Below are 19,013 nucleotides of genomic sequence, written 5' to 3'. Positions count from 1 at the left end.
CATAACAGGCCTTCAGCCAGAGCCAACGACCCGATCCAGTAGGAAAAGTGAACAAGTAAAAGCATTCTTGTTAAAAAAAAACCGACATTTGGCGGACCCGCCTAGGATCCCATATCATTTATTGAAATAAACCCCTTTCCAACCAGTGGGAGAAAAAACATTCAACGTTTAATTTGCTTTTAGTTGTCAGGATACTGTTAACAGCTATTACTGTTTCACGCATTAAGCAAATAGAGGAAGTAATGCAAAGCATTGAGTATCGACACAATGCTGACGACTAAAGTGCACGAAAGTTTTGCAAAAAAGCACGCAGCTCTCTGTCTAAAGAAGTAAATGTGAATAAAAACCTGACAAAACTTTTAATCGGAAGCTTCAAACTATTTTTCAAGAGGTCTTCGCAATTTACACTAAGATCATTACTGTACCTTCATCCGGATAAGGCACCTCAACACATCGGCAAAGTCAATGAAGGCTAAACAGCTGCAGAAAGGATAACACACATGGAGAGCTTCTGCAGTTCATTCCAGATCAGATTAAGGTATTTAATTTGTTGTTAAATTGTTGAAGTAAGGCGATTAATACTGAAGCTTCAAAATCAAATGTAGAAATGACAAGTAAATGGAATTATAGTGTTTCCTTTCTACTTAATATCTGCACGAAAAAACTGTTATACACTATTACCGATTGTGACGAAAAAATTGCGTTTAGAAACTGAAAGCTCTTATGATTGTTGCGTTTTCTGTACTGTTAAAAATTTGTAATACTTAATAACGACTGAAGAATGCCAAGTTATAACTTATCTCATAAAAAATGTTGAATAATAGAAGGTATGTGAAGGGGCGAGAATGATATAGTCCAAAGCCACACTTTTCTCAAATTACGTTTTTTGTGTTAGTTCAACTTCTACTCAACAGAGGAAGCTAATGCGTAAATATTTTAACTTTCCCTCACTAGATGGCAGAGCAGTTCACACTTGTTGTTCTCATACTGTGAGGAAGCAGTCTTTTTCGCGTCTGAAACAATCAAAAGGTAGAAACAACCCAAAGCCACAGTACAATGGCGCTTCCAAAGAAGAAGATACTTCCATGCATAAGTCAAAAAGAAGATTCAGATACAGAAATGGTTAGTTCTGAAGACTATTTTTCGTCCAGTGGCAGCAGTTATTGTCCCTCTGATGAATTTTCATCTGAAAATGACATGGTAAGTCTAAAATATTTACTTTTTTTAAACATTTAAAACATTAAGGCTTAGGTCCGTATCACAGTGAAATATTATTGCGTGATTGTAACTGTTATATACTCGCTAATTAAAATATGTACATGTCAATCATGAACAAATTTTACTTCTATTAATTACTGGATTATTGGACATAATTTACATATTATAAGCCTATCTGTTACGAGTTTCCAAACCACCCTCGTCAGTCATGTAACCAGAAGAAAATGGTTCGCATACTCACTATAACCTCGGTTAGATCTCTCTCAATTTTCAGTAATCAATATCTTTTGCTGTCTCCATATCTTTCGCGTAGGGATCGTGAGGATATAATTACGTTACTCGCAATACATAGAATGCCATGTAAACAGTCGCGCTTCCCCCGCACTGCTTCTTAATCGAATGGAAGGTAACCATAATGGTAGTAGCAAGAGTATCGTGTGCACATCAATTAAGTGATTTGTAGAGTATTTAAGCAATTTTGTCGATAGAGTAATGTTTCATAAAAGTTCTGAAAACTCTTTGTTTTGCAGAGAAGCTGCAGTGTTTTGAATGCCATCAACAAACCAATGCCTCCCATTATCAATAACCCCAACAAAACTTGCATAATTCCGTTTACTCGTCCTGTAATTGTCGTTACTAAGTATTATTTTGTATTGTACGTCTAATTCCAGGCCCAGTTAGACACAGTAAACAGCATTTATAAATTTAGCGAAACGTTTAGCATTTCATGTTTCTTCCTTTTTTGCACATTCCTCGTGGGTGCTGTATGATAATGTGTCATTCGAGAGCCATATATCTTTCAATTATCGTTCAACTTCATTTAATTGTTTTCACGTCCATTCACTAACATACTGTCCCGGCGTTTAACCGGCGTTTAACAGTTTCTGTGCTTACTACCCGAAGGGAACTCTATTTCAATCCCCCATTTCGAAAAATATTTTCCTTGCTTACAGCAAAGCGATGTTCTTTAAAACATCGATGCAGCTGCTCTTTCTCTTACAAAGCATTAAAAAGCGAAGTGTTGTTACTAAGGTGCTGATGAATAACCACATATCTAGACACCATAATTTCCAAGCACTTTCATCTATTAATGTCTCAGTTCCATTTAGTTACCCAGATGCGATTTCGCCTTACTAATTCACTCTTACATTACAGATAGCAAGAGTGGATTCTGCACAGTGGAAACTATTCATTGCTTGACTTGCAGCGGCATTAGCTGCGTGATAAATTCCTATGTGCTCTGCAGTTCACTGACAATTCTTTTATGAATGAGTTGAAAACAAAACTAGTATTTAACGCTGTGGCAAATCCAGTATCTCTGGAAGAGCATGCAGAAGTAGAAAACGAAGACAACAGTAGACAACACAGCGATTACGAAATGCACCAAGAAGGAAGCTGTTCGCCACCTGCCCGTAAGCCGGTCCATAGCTCGCCGGATACGTCGGTGCCAACAGATGTAACACCAAGAAAACGAAAGCTGACACGGAGAATTAATGAGCAAAAGTTAACATTGGCAAAGCAGAGGAAAACAACTGTGGAGAATGCGATATCTTGCCACGAAGAAGCCTGATCTAAAAGCTGTAGCAACAGAGGCTGTTAAGCATATGTCTCCAAAATGTGGAACATTATTTGATATGCAGCATCTACACAAGTAACGCCCTCAGATGACGTCAAATACATTAAGTAGCGTCAACTTTCTTAATAACTGAATTAAACGGTCGCATTTATTGTTTCCAGGCCTTTCACTCCTTGGACAGAGGCGGAAAGACGGCTGTCGAGTTTATTTTATAAAAGTCCTGCCGCATATGACCACTTATGAAGAGAAGTTGGAATGAAACTACCTTAAAAAAAATTATTGAGGTGGGTCAGTGAAATGGATATTATAGCGGGCAGAGAAACTAAACTATTCGAACAACTTGTAGAAAAAGTGAAGACAATGGAGATTGTGTATTGGTCTTCGACGAAATGAGTGTGAGGAAGTGTCTCAGCTACTGCGCTAAGTATGATTTCAATGAGGGCTATGAAGATTTTGGTAGCATCGGACGTACGTCTAAGGTGGCAATACGCTGTTCGTAAGCTGCGACAAAAATTGAAATTACCTGTGGCCTATTTTACGTCTTGTAAACAGACCAAATCTGGTATAATGAAACAGTTGCTCTTCGTTGTATTAGAGAAACTTTTTAATGTTGGTTTAAAGGTTCGTTCCACTGTTTGTGACCAAGGTCCAATAACCGTCCATTAGTGCATGATCTCTGCGTTACAACTGAAAAACCTTTCTTTCACTATCTCAACAATGTTTTATACATTATGTACGATGCGTGTCATCTCCTGAAAAGCGTTTGACACCGTTTGCTGGAGAGAGATATCCAAACTGATTCGAATGATATTGTGTCTCCGCAAGGCATTGTCAAAATATATCAACTACATAGGGAGGGCGGCAAGGCAAGAATGTGCTGCTCTCTCAGTCACAAACACATCAGTCCGAATAATTTTGAAAAAAATGAGTGTTCGACTTGCAACATAAGTGTTCAGTCATTTCGTCTCTGCCGCTATTCTATCAGCGTATTCTACGTCGGAACTTGAGAGCAAAACTGCACTGAATACGGCTTCCTTTCTGGGAAGCCTGAACAATTTGTAAGACGCAATAAATAGCAAGACCCTCTATGATTCGAAACCATTCGCCTGTGTTCTAAGCACTCAAAAAAACGGTGGTTAGAGGATTGTCTACAAGACTCCCTGGATTGGTTAAGAACATGAAGGGCCGTTAACCCTCCCCAAAAAATTGTGAGATTCCTCCATGTTTTACGGGCCTTCAACACACAATTCGTGCTTTGTTAACGCTGTGGAATGACATGAAGAGCGGTGGCTATGAGTTGTTCTTTACATTGCGGGTGAACCAAGATCCCATAGAAAATATATTTTCAGTAATCCGCCAACGATCGGGTTTCAACAGGAATCTCAGCTGCCAGGAATTCCGCAGAAACTAGCAGCACATCGTGGTAGCATCACTAATGAAACCTGTTGATTCGGCAAACTGTGAGCCCGATGAGTACTATTCTGCGCTGGAAGGCAACGATTGTGTTACCTCTTCGGCAATTAACGTTAGCACAAATGCAGACTGCGAAAAACATGTTTCGAAAAAAGCTGCACATGAAGCACCCGAGCTTGTGCACGGTGCTGAATCAACGCCACCCAGGAACAAGGCCCCACATAGTGAGTCTAAGGAGCCTGTGACGTCACAGGTAGGGGTCTGAGAAGCTAGGTACCGATACGTGATTCGAAGCTATTCCATATTGTACTTTGTGCTGATCGTGAGTGGTTATTTGATCTATACTCAGTTACAATGCCCCGAAGCTGTTGTATGCCGAATTGCAGGGGCGATTACGATAATGAACCTGAAGCCAGTATATTTTATTTTCCATCTGACGAGAATTTAAGACGAAAATGGTTATCGGCTGTTCACAGACAAGACTGGACACCGAGTAAGCACTCTGTTGTATCAGTGTGTTTGTTTGGTTAGTGCGTGTCATAGTTACTTGAAATGTAGTCCAGCTGAACAAAATACAGTAAACAGAAGAATGTATTTATAATCTCATACCTCATTAATTTTCGTTATATGTTTTCAAGAGAACTGTATGCTTGTTTTTAGATATGTGAACTGCATTTTAACAAGGACGATATTTTAAGCAGTACCAGCATGTATGACCCGAAAACTGGTACACTCTTGTCAGCACCGTTCGATCGTCGACGCTTGAGAAAAGGTGAGTTACGAAACACGCTCTTAGTAAAGTACAGCGGCATAAGAACTATCTTTATTTCACTTATATGCTGTGAGATCGGTTTCAGACTTCGTTATTAATTTTTCAGATGCTATCCCATCGAAGTTGCCTGGATGCCCATCTTACTTGTCGAGTCGTCAAACTGCAGTACAAGAGGACCCAGAAATTCGTAGGGGGTGTTTAGAAAATCGTGCTCTTCAAATTGCTATCCAAGAAAGTGTGGACACACATGCGAAAATGAATGATGCGATATCGTTCGATAGTTTAGAACAACTTAAAACAAAGTTGAGTGAATGTGAAAAGCACAGTGACTGGGTAGTGATAACCAAATCTGACAGTGTGAGCCTAGTGTTACTAAAGCATAATCCTTACCCAAGAATCTTTTGCCACGTAGTTATAAGGATTGGTTTATTACTCAGTATCTTCAATAATGATATTGAAGTGAAATGTATTGGAAACATGAAATTTCCCATGAAAGTAAACAACATACAGGTGGTAAGTGATGTTCTTAAGAACATTTATCTTCTGTATAATAGTCCTGAGGCTCCTGTAGATAACATTTTGTCTTTAATTAACCAGTTATTGCAAAATTTGTTACAAAAGTTGCCAGGAAACGAAACTAAAATTACATTTTTGAAGGAACAGATTACATTTTTGAAGTGCAGAAGTTCAACTCAATTTAGGTATGATAGTAACTCTATGATAATGTGGTCACTAATACATTCTATTAGCCCACATGCTTACAAATTTCTGAGAAACACTGAGTTTTTCTATGCCTAGTCCTAACACCCTTTCAAGGCTTTGTAGTAAACTCTCAACAAATCCTGTCATTGAGCAACAAGGTGATCAGTTTATGACCTACATCACAAATAAAGTAGGTACTTTATCCTCAGATGATAAAACTGTGCTCCTGTTGATGGATGAAATTCATCTGAAGTCTCAGCTTGATTACAAAGCTTGAAATGTTGTATTATGTCCCTTTAACACTGACAAATTTTTGTGTGCAACCAGTGCCTATGTTTTTATGGTTCAAAGCATGGAATCACCTTACAAGGATGTGGTATCTATTCTGCCAGTTCATACTATTCAGGATGATGTTCAGTTCTCTTACATTAAAGCAGTCGTTCTTAAATTAGAAGCAGTTGGATTTGAGGTGGTTGGTATAGTAGCATACAATAATGCAATTAATAAGAAAGCAGTGTCTAAGTTTTCTACTCCTCCAGATGTGAAAATAAAGTATGATCACCCTGTACAGTCTTCTCCAAATCGCCCATTGTATTATTTCGTGGACACTGTTTATGTTTTGAAGTGTATCCGCAATAACTGGTTTAACCAAAAGGAGCAGATCTTGTGTTTTCCTGACTTCAGTGGCAGCTCGAACGGAGGTTTGTCATCTGTTGGAGCACTGAAAGAACTGCACTTGATAGAAAAAGATGAACTACTGCAATATGGCAGTTCCTTAACTTTGAAGTCTCTATTACCTAACTCAATTGAGTGTTAAAATGTCAAGTTAGTGTTGCGTATTTTCAATGATACGACAGTTGTTGCTTTGGACACATTTGGTTCAAAGAATGCAATTAGCAACTGGGAAAGTACTGCAACATTCATAAAAACAATAAAACGTTGGTGGGATATTGTAAAAACATTACTCAAGGGACAGAGGTTAAGATATATTTTCCAAGAACCTGTGACTAGTAATTCCCATCACATACAAGAATTCCCACACTGCTTCATCTCATGGTTATGTTCTTGGGAAGATTGTAGTGATGAAAGAAAACTTACTCGAGACACACATAGCGCTTTGAAACGCAAGCTGCTGCTTTGATCGACTTGAGTGACTACTGGCTTTCTGAGAAAAACAGATCATATTTGCTGCTAGGAAAAGTACAGACAGCAGTTTAGAAGACAGGTTCGAAAAATACCGCCAGCTATGTGGGGGAAATTATCACGTCTCTAAGACAAGTTTTTGAAACTGTACAAAAACTAAGGGCACAGTCTATGTTTTCCTAGGTGGCGTTGGCTGAATTAGAGTCGCGGAGACAGCCAGCGTCTGTTGATGACTGTGCAGTGCGCTACCTGGCACATATATGCGTCGAAAAATTCAATTGTGAATTTTGTGTGTCGGAACTGCTTAAAGGCAACAAGACTCTGGAAAGTGCGGATGAAACGTCCGCTGAGGACTTGGGCTAATTAAGAGCCCCTTCAGAAAATCTGACTGCCGTAGTTAGATCCAATGTTAGATCCAAGTGTTCAACGACGTGTCCAAAAATGACCATTACCAGTTTGGCGTAAACTAAAGCCTTGTGGATTCAATGATGAAGGACACAACGTTTGTATCCTCAATGGCTTCAGTTTGATCCATGCTCAATGCATCGAAAACATATCTTAGAAATGCTTTGTAAAGTACGGCTGCGGAAGGAGCTACTTTGGATTTCAAAGGACATGTATCCAGCAAAAGACTCAAAAGCACCCAAACTTCGCAGAGTAAATAAATACATTCAAACCATAACCTTGTTATTGCAAAGTTAAAGTTTAATTTTACCTTACTATGTACTATATTTTACTGTGTTTATTTTCTATCTGCTGTTTGCCTTTTATGAACCGCTGTGTTTGTGTAACACGTCTGTTAACTATTAATTTCCTATAGTTTTCACGAGAATAGTTATATCTAGTACTGTATCTATCACATGATTTTGTTTGGATCTGATGGGTTTTTCGTGGAAGCTCCGATTTTTCCTCCCATGATGTTTTGGGCGCAAAAGAATTTTATATCTATGGATAACATGTTATAAATGGATTTCAGTTTCTAACGTTTTTCTAAAAGACAGTAGTATTACCTGTCATGAGTTCTTTAAAATTTCTGAAACATTTGCTCGGTGGGCTCAGCTCTGTAGCAGTAGTGACTGCATTAACATTAAAAACGCTACTGCCTGTAGCATACACTTTAGAGAGGACGATTATTTACGGTATCTACAAGCTGAACTAATGACACTTCAACCAAAAATGGTCTTAAAGCCGACTGCAAATTCTATAAGCGGGTCGACACAAGAGTCCGATCCCACCCGTCAGCTTTGACCGGTGACTTAAGGGTGTTGTGTGTGACGTCACGACGGCGCGGAGTTTGGTTTGTGAGTGTGGCGTGTTTGTAGTAGTTGTGTTGTGGTTTGTTGTGCCCTCTGGTGGCATGTTTAGGGCTTTCGTTTGTGTGGTATAACGGTCTCAGTTTGGTCTTGCTCAATATACAGAATTGTTCAATTATGGCTGTGTTTGTAGTGGAATTCGTTTCAGCGAGCTAACGATTTAGTGGTTTTGTGTGAAGGTTAATTTAATGCTGTTCGCTGTAGGTCGTGTGGTAATTTTAGTAAATTAATCGGTTGTTGTTTTTATTCAGGAATGGATATGAAGGATAAAATTAATAGCGCGCGTCTGTGTGAAATGATGGGAAACACCGCTTTGGAGCTGATAAAGTTTTTACAGCTGTTTGGGTTAATTGCCAAGATCGTGAAGTGCTCCATTTGTGGGCAAGAAATGAAGTTGGCTAAACTTCCGGCGTCTAGGACCAGAGACGGTTACATGTGGCGCTGTCGAAAGGATGACATTTGGCATTCTGTACGGCGTGGTTCCTGGTTCGAGAAGTCAAGGTTGAGCATGCGCGAGATTGTACTGGTGACTTATTATTTTTGTTATAGACCCCCACACTCTTTTTGCGCGCATGAGACTGATGTGAGGAGTGTGCTTGATTGGTTTTCTTTTTGCTGTGAAGCGTGTTCTGATTTTATTAGGTACAGAGGTAAGTTTGGGGGGGGGGGGGGGCATGGGGTTGTTGTGGAGGTGGACGAGTCACAGTTTGGGAAAAGGAAGTGTTACGTCTGCCACAGACGGCCCCTGCCAGGCAGACTACACTCAAGACACCCCTGTGTACCATATAACATACACAAGCACTTGCAGGCGCAACCAAGAGGAAACAATTCTTCAAAACAAACAGAACTTGCTGGAGACTAATGCGAACCTTTTTCTGCAGAGGTCTCCACAGATACAGGGAAAGTTGGAGTACTCCGCCGGCTTTATAAGGCCAGCACAGCAGCATTACAGCCAGTTCCTCTTCAAGCTAGGACCAGCTCCGACCAACCTCACCGACCCTCTTGATGAATGGTCGTCTACATGTTATTTGTTTTTGTGTGTATATAGTGATTGTTCGAGAAGTGTAGTTCAGTTTCAATAAACGACATTATACTGAGTGTTCTACAATTCTGAGTATTCTCTAGAAAGTATGGGAGGGGTAAGTCTGTGGTTGGTGACTGGGTGTGGGAGGGCTGTTTTGAATGTGTTTTTCGGGTTGTGGAAGGGAAGTCTAAGGCAGAATTAGTGGGGTTAATTGCGGAGTACATAGAACTGGGGTCGACAGTAGTTTCAGATGCATTTTCTTCATATAAGGGGTTGGGTGAGAGGGGATTCAATCATTTAGTCGTTAGAGTTGAAAAATTTTGAGACAGGGGATTGCACAAATACAATAGAGGGGATGTGGGGGTCTGTTAAGTCAGTTCTTGGGAGGGGGACTAGACGCTCTTCCAACCTTCAGTCCCATTTAGATGAGTACTGTTGGCGGAAGAGTGTCCCTGAGAGCTATTGTGTTTTTCGATTCTTTTTTTTTAAAGGTCTGTTAGTAAAATGTATGTGGTTTATTTCGTGTTAAGAGTGTTTGTGTTTGTGTTTGTGTGTGTGTGTGTGTGTGTGGGGGGGGGGGGGGGGAGTTTGTTGATTTGTAGCGGGTGATTGAGAATTTGTTATGTTGCATTTGGCTTTTGTTTATCGGTTTTTTTATTTTGGGGTGGGGGGGAGGTTGTGTTGGTTGGGGGGGGGGGTGAGGTGTGGGTGGGTTCGGGTCTTTCTTTTGGTCGAGTATTTTTTGTTGGTTTGTGTGTGTGTGTGTGTGTGTGTGGGGGGGGGGGGGGGGTGCCTGTATGTGATTGTGGTGGCCAACCTAGTTTGTGGCGCCAGAACTTTTTTGTGGTAAGTTTTTATTTTTTATTTTTTGTTTTTAGTGTATGTGTTGTATGTTGGGGTCGAGGGAAGTGTTTTATTGCAATGTGTGGCTGTGGAAGTATTGGTATCGGGAGATGTTTTTTGAGCTATATAGGTTTGGTCCTAATTTATGGGATCGGGAGCTGCTGTTGAGCTATATAGGTCAAGGGAAGTGTCCGATTCCAGATGATATTGTGTTTAGTGGAATTTGGGGAATTTTGTGTTGTCGGTTATTTTTCGACCTTTTGCGTGGTTTTGTATGGAGGTGGGTGTCTAAATTTGTTGATATTTAGTTTGTCCCCACCCAAAAACACCCAGTTTCCCGCGCTTGTCCCGTTACTGGCATTAGCCTTTTTGTGGAACGTGTGTGTGTTTGCTTTTCAGTGCATTTTCGTCTTTATAATGTGTACATAACGACTTTATATGCGCCATATTGGAATCGTGGTTTATGGTCGTTTCCGCCATTTTGTGGCGTCATGGGTCACAGCAGACGGGTGGGATCGGACGCTTAAACGTGCACTTTACATGCTAGAAAACGTAGATCAAAGCATAGAATCAGAGAAACGTCTTATCGAGGACGAAATGAAAAAACTTCATGAATAATTATCACCATGTAAAGTAGCAGTATTTTGCACCTTACTGTAATATAATAATTGTTGCAAAAACGAGTTAGATATTGGTTATTATGTTATTTATCAGGAAGTCAGCCTATTAAAATTAATATAGGGAGTATCAGACGGCATAAGACGCGTATTAACTTTAGGAAATTCGCATGTTCATTAAGTCGGGGTTCAGGTGATATTTCCATGGAGTTTGGCTGGAGCGGACGAGCCGCACTGCTCAAAGGCAAGGCAGAGGGGTGCGGAAGTTTACAACCGACCATTACGAGTCGGCAAGCGAAAGCGTCCCACTGGTGGAGACGCGCCGCCGGTGCAGGTAGGCACCCATTGCATGGACAACAGAGGCAGGCCTTCGAGGGACGCCGCCTCGCTGGCGCTGGGCGTTACGCCGACGCCACTATGTCGAGACGAGCTGGCGCCTGAAGGTCGGGACACACATGTCCGGACCGTGTCCGTGCCGAGACACGTCCGATTATCAGCCGTCACCCAGACAACGAAATACATCATTAAAACAAATGTAGCGGGCCCCACTTGACCGGGCCGTGCACGAGGAAAGTCAACGGGCCGGGGCCGGGCCGGACGGGATTCGCCGTGTTTAATTTTTCACATGACAGACACTGCCTGACGGTAGAGTTGTCTTGTGAGCTGTGCAATTGCGCAAGACTGAACAAAACATGGATGTGGAACGACCAATAAAAGAAGTTAGTAAGACGAGAAATGGATTCTGTTGACTGTTGACTGTGAGCTACTGAAGCTTCATTTATTCTTAGCTTGTAAGACACAGATGGACCTGTGGAATAAAACTGATTATCTTACGTTTACAACTATGGTAGCTACGATAGAAATGACTACTAGTAGACATAAGAAAAAGTTCGGAAAGTCACAAGCTAATGTAACAACTACAAGTAATACGATGATGAGTGATACTGTTATAAACAAGTCAAAGAAAGTGTTATCTCAAGACGAGATTTCCGTCCTTGCAAAAGGAGGAAATTACGCTGTAACACCTGTGAAAGTACCACTTGAAGATATTATCGCGAATATAGAAGCAGGTATACGAAATATCCCTAAGGCAACCGCGAATGCAATTCGAATTGAAACCACTAGAGTTTTAAGCCACAGCAGACCTCTAGAAAGTAATTTAACAAAAGGTGAGAGGAAGGCTCTTACGGATTTGAATGCAGATGAAGAAATAGTGGTTCTTCCTGCAGATAAAGGGAACGCTACTGTTGTTACGAATACAGAAGATTACCGAAGGAAAATATTGAACCTTTTAACGTCAGGACAGTATAAAAAACTTGCGAGGGATCCTACAGCCAGTGTACTTAGGAAAACAAATAATTTGATTAAGTCATCTACCTCTATCCGAAAAGAAGATAAAAGAACTTTGTTGAAAAGTGAAGCTATGTGTCCTCGATTGTATGGTGTACCTAAAATTCATAAAATAGATTTTCCTTTAAGACCCATAGTCAGTGCCATCAATTCTCCCACTTATGAAATAGCAAGATATTTAACAACTTGTTTAGAACCATTTATTGGAAAAACGGACTCATATATAAAAGACTCGCGCCATTTTATTGAAAAACTAGAGGGACTAACTCTGGCCCCTGAAGATATTCTTGTAAGTTTGGACATTGTGTACTTATGCACAATGATTCCTGTTAACGAAGTTATAATTTTCATAGCGGATATTTTTCCAGAAGATTTGATTATCCTTTCCAGACATTGTCTTACATCAAGTCAGTTCCAGTGGGATAATGAATTTTATGAACAACTTGATGGAGTAGCAATGGGTAATCCATTAGGCCCTGCGATTGCCAATCTTTACATGGAGAATTTTGACCAATCAGCCCTAGACAAAGCTAATAACAAACCATCTCGTTGGTACCGATATGTAGATGACACATTTGTGGTTTGGTCCCATGGCAGAAAGGCCTTGGACGATTTCTTTGACCATCTAAATAAAATTCACCCAAAAATACAGTTTACCATGGAAATAGAAAAGGATAACAGAATATCTTTCTTGGATGTCTTAGTTATGAGACGGTCCGATAGAAGCTTGGAATATAAAGTTTTTCGGAGGGCAACACATACGGACAGATATTTACATAAAAATTCTAATCATCATCCACAACAAAAAAGGGGTGTCATAAAAAGTCTTATCGATCGAGCGGAACGAATATGTACACCTGAACATTTGGATGCAAAAGTGAAACATCTGCAGCAGGCTTTTGAAAAAAACGGCTACTCAAGAAGAGAGATAAATAGAATTTTGCGTCCAAGGGATAGAAGACCAAAAGATAAGAATGAACCACAACGACAGAAAAATACAGTAGTTCTCCCTTTTATTAAAAAAGTAACAGATCGGATCGGTACGATTTTACGAAAACATGACATAAAACCTGTCTTTAAACCAACAAAGAAAATAAGTCAAGTACTACGATCTGTGAAGGATAAACGCCCTCCCCTGTCGACATGTGGTGTGTATAAAATTCCATGTACCTGTGGTAAAGTTTATATTGGTACTACCAAAAGAAGCGTAAACACGCGACTGAAAGAGCATAAAAGTCTTTGTCCACTTGGAAAAATAGAAAAATCAGCTGTAGCGGAACATGCTTTTCAACCAGCAACCACCAAGTGAAGTTTTCGAATACCGAAGTTTTATCTACAACGTTATATTACTATCCACGGCTATATAGAGAAGCTATCGAAATTTATAAACATCACGATAATTTTAATAGGAAAGAGGACGCTATGAAACTTAGCGATTTATGGACAGTGGCCCTACAAAATTGCTAACAATTTTTATCTTTGACAAGGTGGTAATCGATAGTCAACCTTATCTTTGCTATGGATTATCACTGCTCATCACGTGTCACCTGAACCACGCCCCCCTTTCTCACAATATATAAGTCGCTCTCACACACCCGACCAGTCAGTCGGCAAGACTCAGCGGAGCAGCGCCTCTGAGGAAGTCCAGCGCAGTCCTGGACGAAACGTAAGGAGCAGAAAAGTTCTTGGACCACGACCTCACATCCCGGAAACTATATCAATAGCCATGTCACCCGGTCGTGAAAGTCTTCATTCTACAATCAGAAGTTAGTAAGTTTCCTGTTCTTTACGATCAGGGAAGTGAAAACTATAGGAATATGGAGTACAAAGACAGAGTTTCGAAGACAATTGCAACAGATCTACAAGCCAAAGGTAAGATAAAAACTATACAAGTTTTAACACTTACAGTGTGGCTGCTGTAATATTACGTCGCGGGCAGAAACGAAGAAAATGCGGCCGCCGTAATATTACGTCCCGTGGCATTCCACATTGTTTTAGTGTTTCAAACGCATTGTTAGCGTTCCCGCTGCAACCTGTAGGTCCTGTAATGCTTGCAGTTCATCATATTAACGCTAGATCGCAGCACCTAGTGAGGTAATGCTATATATCCGTATATTATATTTCCGAACGAATTCACGTGTGTTTTTCACGCGTATGTTACGTGTTCTGTGGTGTCCTGTCGTTTGTTTACCGTTGATTTTGGCGCTAGTATTTTGGTTTTAGCTTGTTTATCTTCTTTTTACTCACAATGGCGAGTGATGAGGATGCATAACTTCGAAAAATGATTGAAGTACTTGCTGAACCTACTGATGATGATTTTTCGGATTTCGATAGTGACAGTGATTACGAAATGCCGGAAAATAACGATAGTCCAGGTAAGTCTAACATCTTACTAAATCGATGCAGAACAAGACGGTTCATGTTGCGATTTGTTCTGTTACGTTCTCTATTATTTCAGAGACAGATTTGTCGTCAGATGAAGGTGAGCCACCGCCTGTGTTCTCCCGGAGAAGGTAAAGGTGATGTGCTACTGGTGCGACCTTACGTCCCGCCTCCTATGCCCTGCTTTCGGTGTTTGCGCTTTGGGCACATGTCGTCACGGTGTGAGGCTGAGCCCCTTTGTGGCGATTGTGGACGTCCTCTTCGTGAGGAACATACATGCACCCCACCACCTCGGTGCGTCAATTGTCATGGCATCCACTCACCTAGATCTTTAAGACTGCCCTGCGTATCAGATGGAGAAGAAGATTCAAGAATTAAAAACTTTGGATCGCCTCCCTTATTCTGAGGCCAGGAAGAAGTATGACCGCCTCCATCCCGTGACGCTGACGTGTCCACTCCTTCCACAGTATCCTCACCCCTATCCTGTCCCCCCTCCACCTCCTCACCCCATCCGGGGCCTATGCCTCCGCCTCCCAAATCCCTCCCTTCCAAATCCTCCTCCCTCGCGGCCCCTGCCCCAGGGGCCACCCTTGCTCCTCATCCCCCTCCACCGCCTGAGAAGCGATCCTCTTCTCGGGGAAACGTTCCGGACCCTGGCTTCCGAGGTCCGGCGTTCCAAAACGGACTCCGCGCGTGAGGACCTTCTTCGGGTCCAGCCCACCATCCCCGTGCCTCATCGGACTTCCCAGAAGGCCTCCAAGAAGAAGTCTTTATCCCCCTCTCCACCCTGGCGCGTTTCGTCTGACGCTCCATCGATGAGTCGCTGCTCCCGGCCGTCCTCCGTTTCGCCGGGACGCTCTGCTGCCAGGCGCTCAGCTGGCCTCTCGTCAGCGAATGATGCTGCCCCTCCTACGCAACCCAGGAAAACGGCCGCAGCTGGCGACAACTCGATGGAACAGGATCCACCTCCCGCCGGTTGTAGCATTGTTCCCTCAAAACCTGGCCCTCCGCGGCCGTCGAGGTGACCAGCTCTTCACCCGTTTTGTTCCCCCTTTTTTCTGACTAGTGATGGCTTTGTTACATTGGAACATAAGAGGTATTCGATCTAATCGGGAGGAATTACAACTGCTCCTCTGCCTGCACTGTCCGCTCGTCCTTGGTCTCCAGGAAACCAAGTTGCGCCCAACTGACCGTATTGCTTTTCCCCACTATACCTCGGAGCGGTCCGACCTTACCCCTGTGGACGGTATTCCAGCTCATGGTGGGGTCATGTTGCTCGTTCGGGACGATGTCTATTACCATCCCATCCCATTGACCACCTCACTCCAAGCAATAGCTGTCCGTATTACTCTTTCTGCCTTTACTTTTTCCGTTTGTACCGTCTACGCTCCATCGTCATCCGCAGTTAGTCCGGCTGACATGATGCACCTGCTTGTTCAGTTTCCTCCGCCTTTTTATTGTTTGGCGACTTCAATGCCCATCATCCCCTTTGGTGCTCTCCTGCATCCTGTCAGGGAGGCTCCCTCTTGGCGGATGTCTTCAACCATTTCAGTCTTGTCTGCCTCAATACTGGCGCCCCGACTTTCCTCTCAGACTCTACTCATACCTACTCCCACTTGGACCTCTCGACCTGTTCTACCACTCTTGCCCGTCAGTTCGAGTGGTATGTCCTTTCTGACACCTATTCGAGCGACCACTTGCCCTGTGTCATTCGTCTCCTGCACCACACGCCATCCCCACGTCCTTCGAGCTGGAACATACCGAAAGCTGACTGGGGACTTTACTCCTCCCTGGCAACCTTTCCGGACTACGATTTTCTCAGTTGTGACAGTCAGGTCGAATACTTCACGGCTGTTATCATCAATGCTGCCGACGTTCCATTCCTCGTACTACGTCTTCTTCACGTCGCGTTTCCGTCCCCTGGTGGAACAAGGCTTGTATAGACGCTATCCGTGCTCAACGACGTGCTTTACGCACCTTTCGCCGCCATCCTACATTGGCGAATTGTATTGGATACAAACGACTCCGAGCGCAATGCCGTAGAGTCATCAAAGACAGGAAAAAGGTTATTGGGCCTCTTTCACCAGCTCCTTCAACAGTTTTACTCCCTCTTCTGTCGTCTGGGGTGGCCTGTGCCGGCTGTCGGGCATTAAGGCCCACTCCTCGGTACCTGGCCTGACTTCAGGTACTGAGGTCCTTGTTGATCCTGTGGATGTCTCCAATGCCTTCGGCCGCTTTTTCGCAGAGGTTTCAAGCTCCGCCCATTACCACCCTGCCTTCCTTCCCAGGAAAGAGGCAGAAGAGGCTCAGCGACCTTCCTTCCACTCGCTGAATCTGGAAAATTATAATGCCCCCTTTACTATACGAGAACTCGAACGTGCAGTTGCACTGTCCCGGTCCTCTGCTCTGGGGCCAGATGCCATTCACGTTCAGATGCCGGCCCACTTTTCTCCGGCAGGCAAATGCTTCCTTCTTCGCACCTACAATCGCGTCTGGACCGAAGGTCAAGTCCCCATGCGTTGGCGTGACGCTGTCATTGTTCCTATACCCAAACCTGGGAAGGATAGACACCTTCCTTCTAGTTACTGCCCCATTTCTCTTACAAGCGCATGGTTAACACTCGGTTAGTTTGGATTCTTGAATCTCGACGGCTACTTACCAATGTTCAATGCAGCTTTCGTCGCCGCCACTCCGCTGTTGACCACCTTGTGACCTTGTCGACATTCATCATGAACAACTTTTTGCGAAAGCGTCAAACGGTAGCCGTGTTCTTCAATTTGGAGAAGGCTTATGATACCTGTTGGAGAGGAGGTATCCTACACACTATGCACAAGTGGGGTCTACGTGGTCACCTGCCCCTTTTCATTGATTCCTTTTTAACAGATCGAAAGTTTAGGGTACGTGCGGGTTCCGTATTGTCCGACGTCTTCCTCCAGGAGAACAGAGTGCCTCAGGGCTCCATCTTGAGCGTAGCCCTTTTTGCCATAGCGATCAATCCAATTATGGATTGCATTCCACCTAATGTCTCAGGCTCTCTTTTTGTCGATGACTTCGCGATCTACTGCAGTGCCCAGAGAACATGCCTCCTGGAGCGCTGCCTTCAGCTTGTCTAGACAGCATATACTCATGGAGTGTGGCAAATGGCTTCTGGTTCTCTGAAGAGAAGACGGTTTGCATCAACTTTTGGCGATATAAAGCGTTCCTTCCACCATCCTTACATCTCGGTCCCGTTGTCCTCCCATTCATGGAAACAACTAAGTTTCTAGGTCTCACGCTGGACAGGAAACTTTGTTGGTCTCCGCACGTCTCTTATTTGGCTGCCCGTTGTACACATTCCCTTAATGTCCTCAGAGTTCTTAGTGGTTCATCTTGGGGAGCGGATCGCACTGTCCTGCTTTGCTTGTATCGGTCCATAGTCCGATCAAAGCTGGATTATGGGAGCCTCGTCTACTCGTCTGCTTGGCCATCCCTCTTACGCCGTCTCAACTCCATACACCATTGGGGGTTACGTCTTGCGACCGGAGCATTCTACACTAGTCCTGTCGAGAGTCTTTATGCTGAAGCTGCCAAATTACCATTGACCTACCAGCGCAACGTGCTGCTTTGTTGGTATGCCTGCCAGCTGTTGTCAGTGCCCGACCACCCCTCTTATCAGTCCTCCTTCGCCGATTCTCTCGACCGTCAGTATGGGTTGTATGTGTCTTCCCTGCTGCCTCCTGGAGTCCGCTTTCGTCGCCTGCTTCAACAATTGGATTTTGCCCTCCCTACCACCTTCAGAGAGGATGAGAGCCCGACACCACCGTGGCTCCAGGCTCCGGTTCATATCTATCTCGACCTCAGCTCGCTCCCGAAGGAGGGTACTCCGGCTGCAGCGTATTGCTCACGGTTTGTCGAACTTCGTGCGAGACTTTCCAGTCACACCTTTATTTACACTGATGGCTCCGAAACTGACGATGGTGTCAGCTGTGCCTTTGTCGTCGGGGCCGGCACCTTTAAATACCGGCTCCTCGACCAGTGTTCCAGCTTTACGGCCGAGCTTTTTGCTCTCCATCAGGCCATTCAGTATGCCCGCCGCCACTGCCATTCATCGTATGTACTCTGCTCTGATTCACTCAGTGCTCTTCAGAGCCTTGGAGCTCCATATCCGGTCCATCCCTTGGTGCAACGGATCCAGCAGTCCCTCCATTCTTCTGCTGCTGATGGCTCTCCTGTCAGCTTTCTGTGGGTTTCCAGCCATGTAGGAGTGCCTCAGAATGAGGCTGCTGCTGATGCAGCCAAGGCTGCAGTCCTCCTGCCTCGGCCGGCCTCCCATTGTGTCCCATCCTCTGACATTAGTGGGGTTGTTTGTAAGAGGCTTGTGTCTTTGTGGTGAGATACTTGGTCATCACTTCAAGGAAACAAGCTCCGGGCAGTAAAACCGTTCCCAACTACTTGGACATCCTCCTCCCGACCATCTCGGCGAGAAGAGGTCCTTCTGACCAGGTTGCAGATTGGGCATTGCCGGTTTAGCCACCGCTACCTGCTCTCCGGTGACCCAGCCCGCAGTGCCCTTGTGGTCATGCATTAACAGTGCGCCATGTTTTATTGTAGTGTCCCCGTTTTAGTCAATCACGTGTTGTCCTGCCTCTGCCATCTACCTTACAGGATATTTTAGCTGATG

Source organism: Schistocerca americana, chromosome 3 (assembly GCF_021461395.2).
Source record: "Schistocerca americana isolate TAMUIC-IGC-003095 chromosome 3, iqSchAmer2.1, whole genome shotgun sequence".
Classification (NCBI taxonomy): Eukaryota; Metazoa; Arthropoda; class Insecta; order Orthoptera; family Acrididae; genus Schistocerca; species Schistocerca americana.
Note: the sequence above shows the minus strand (reverse complement) of the source record.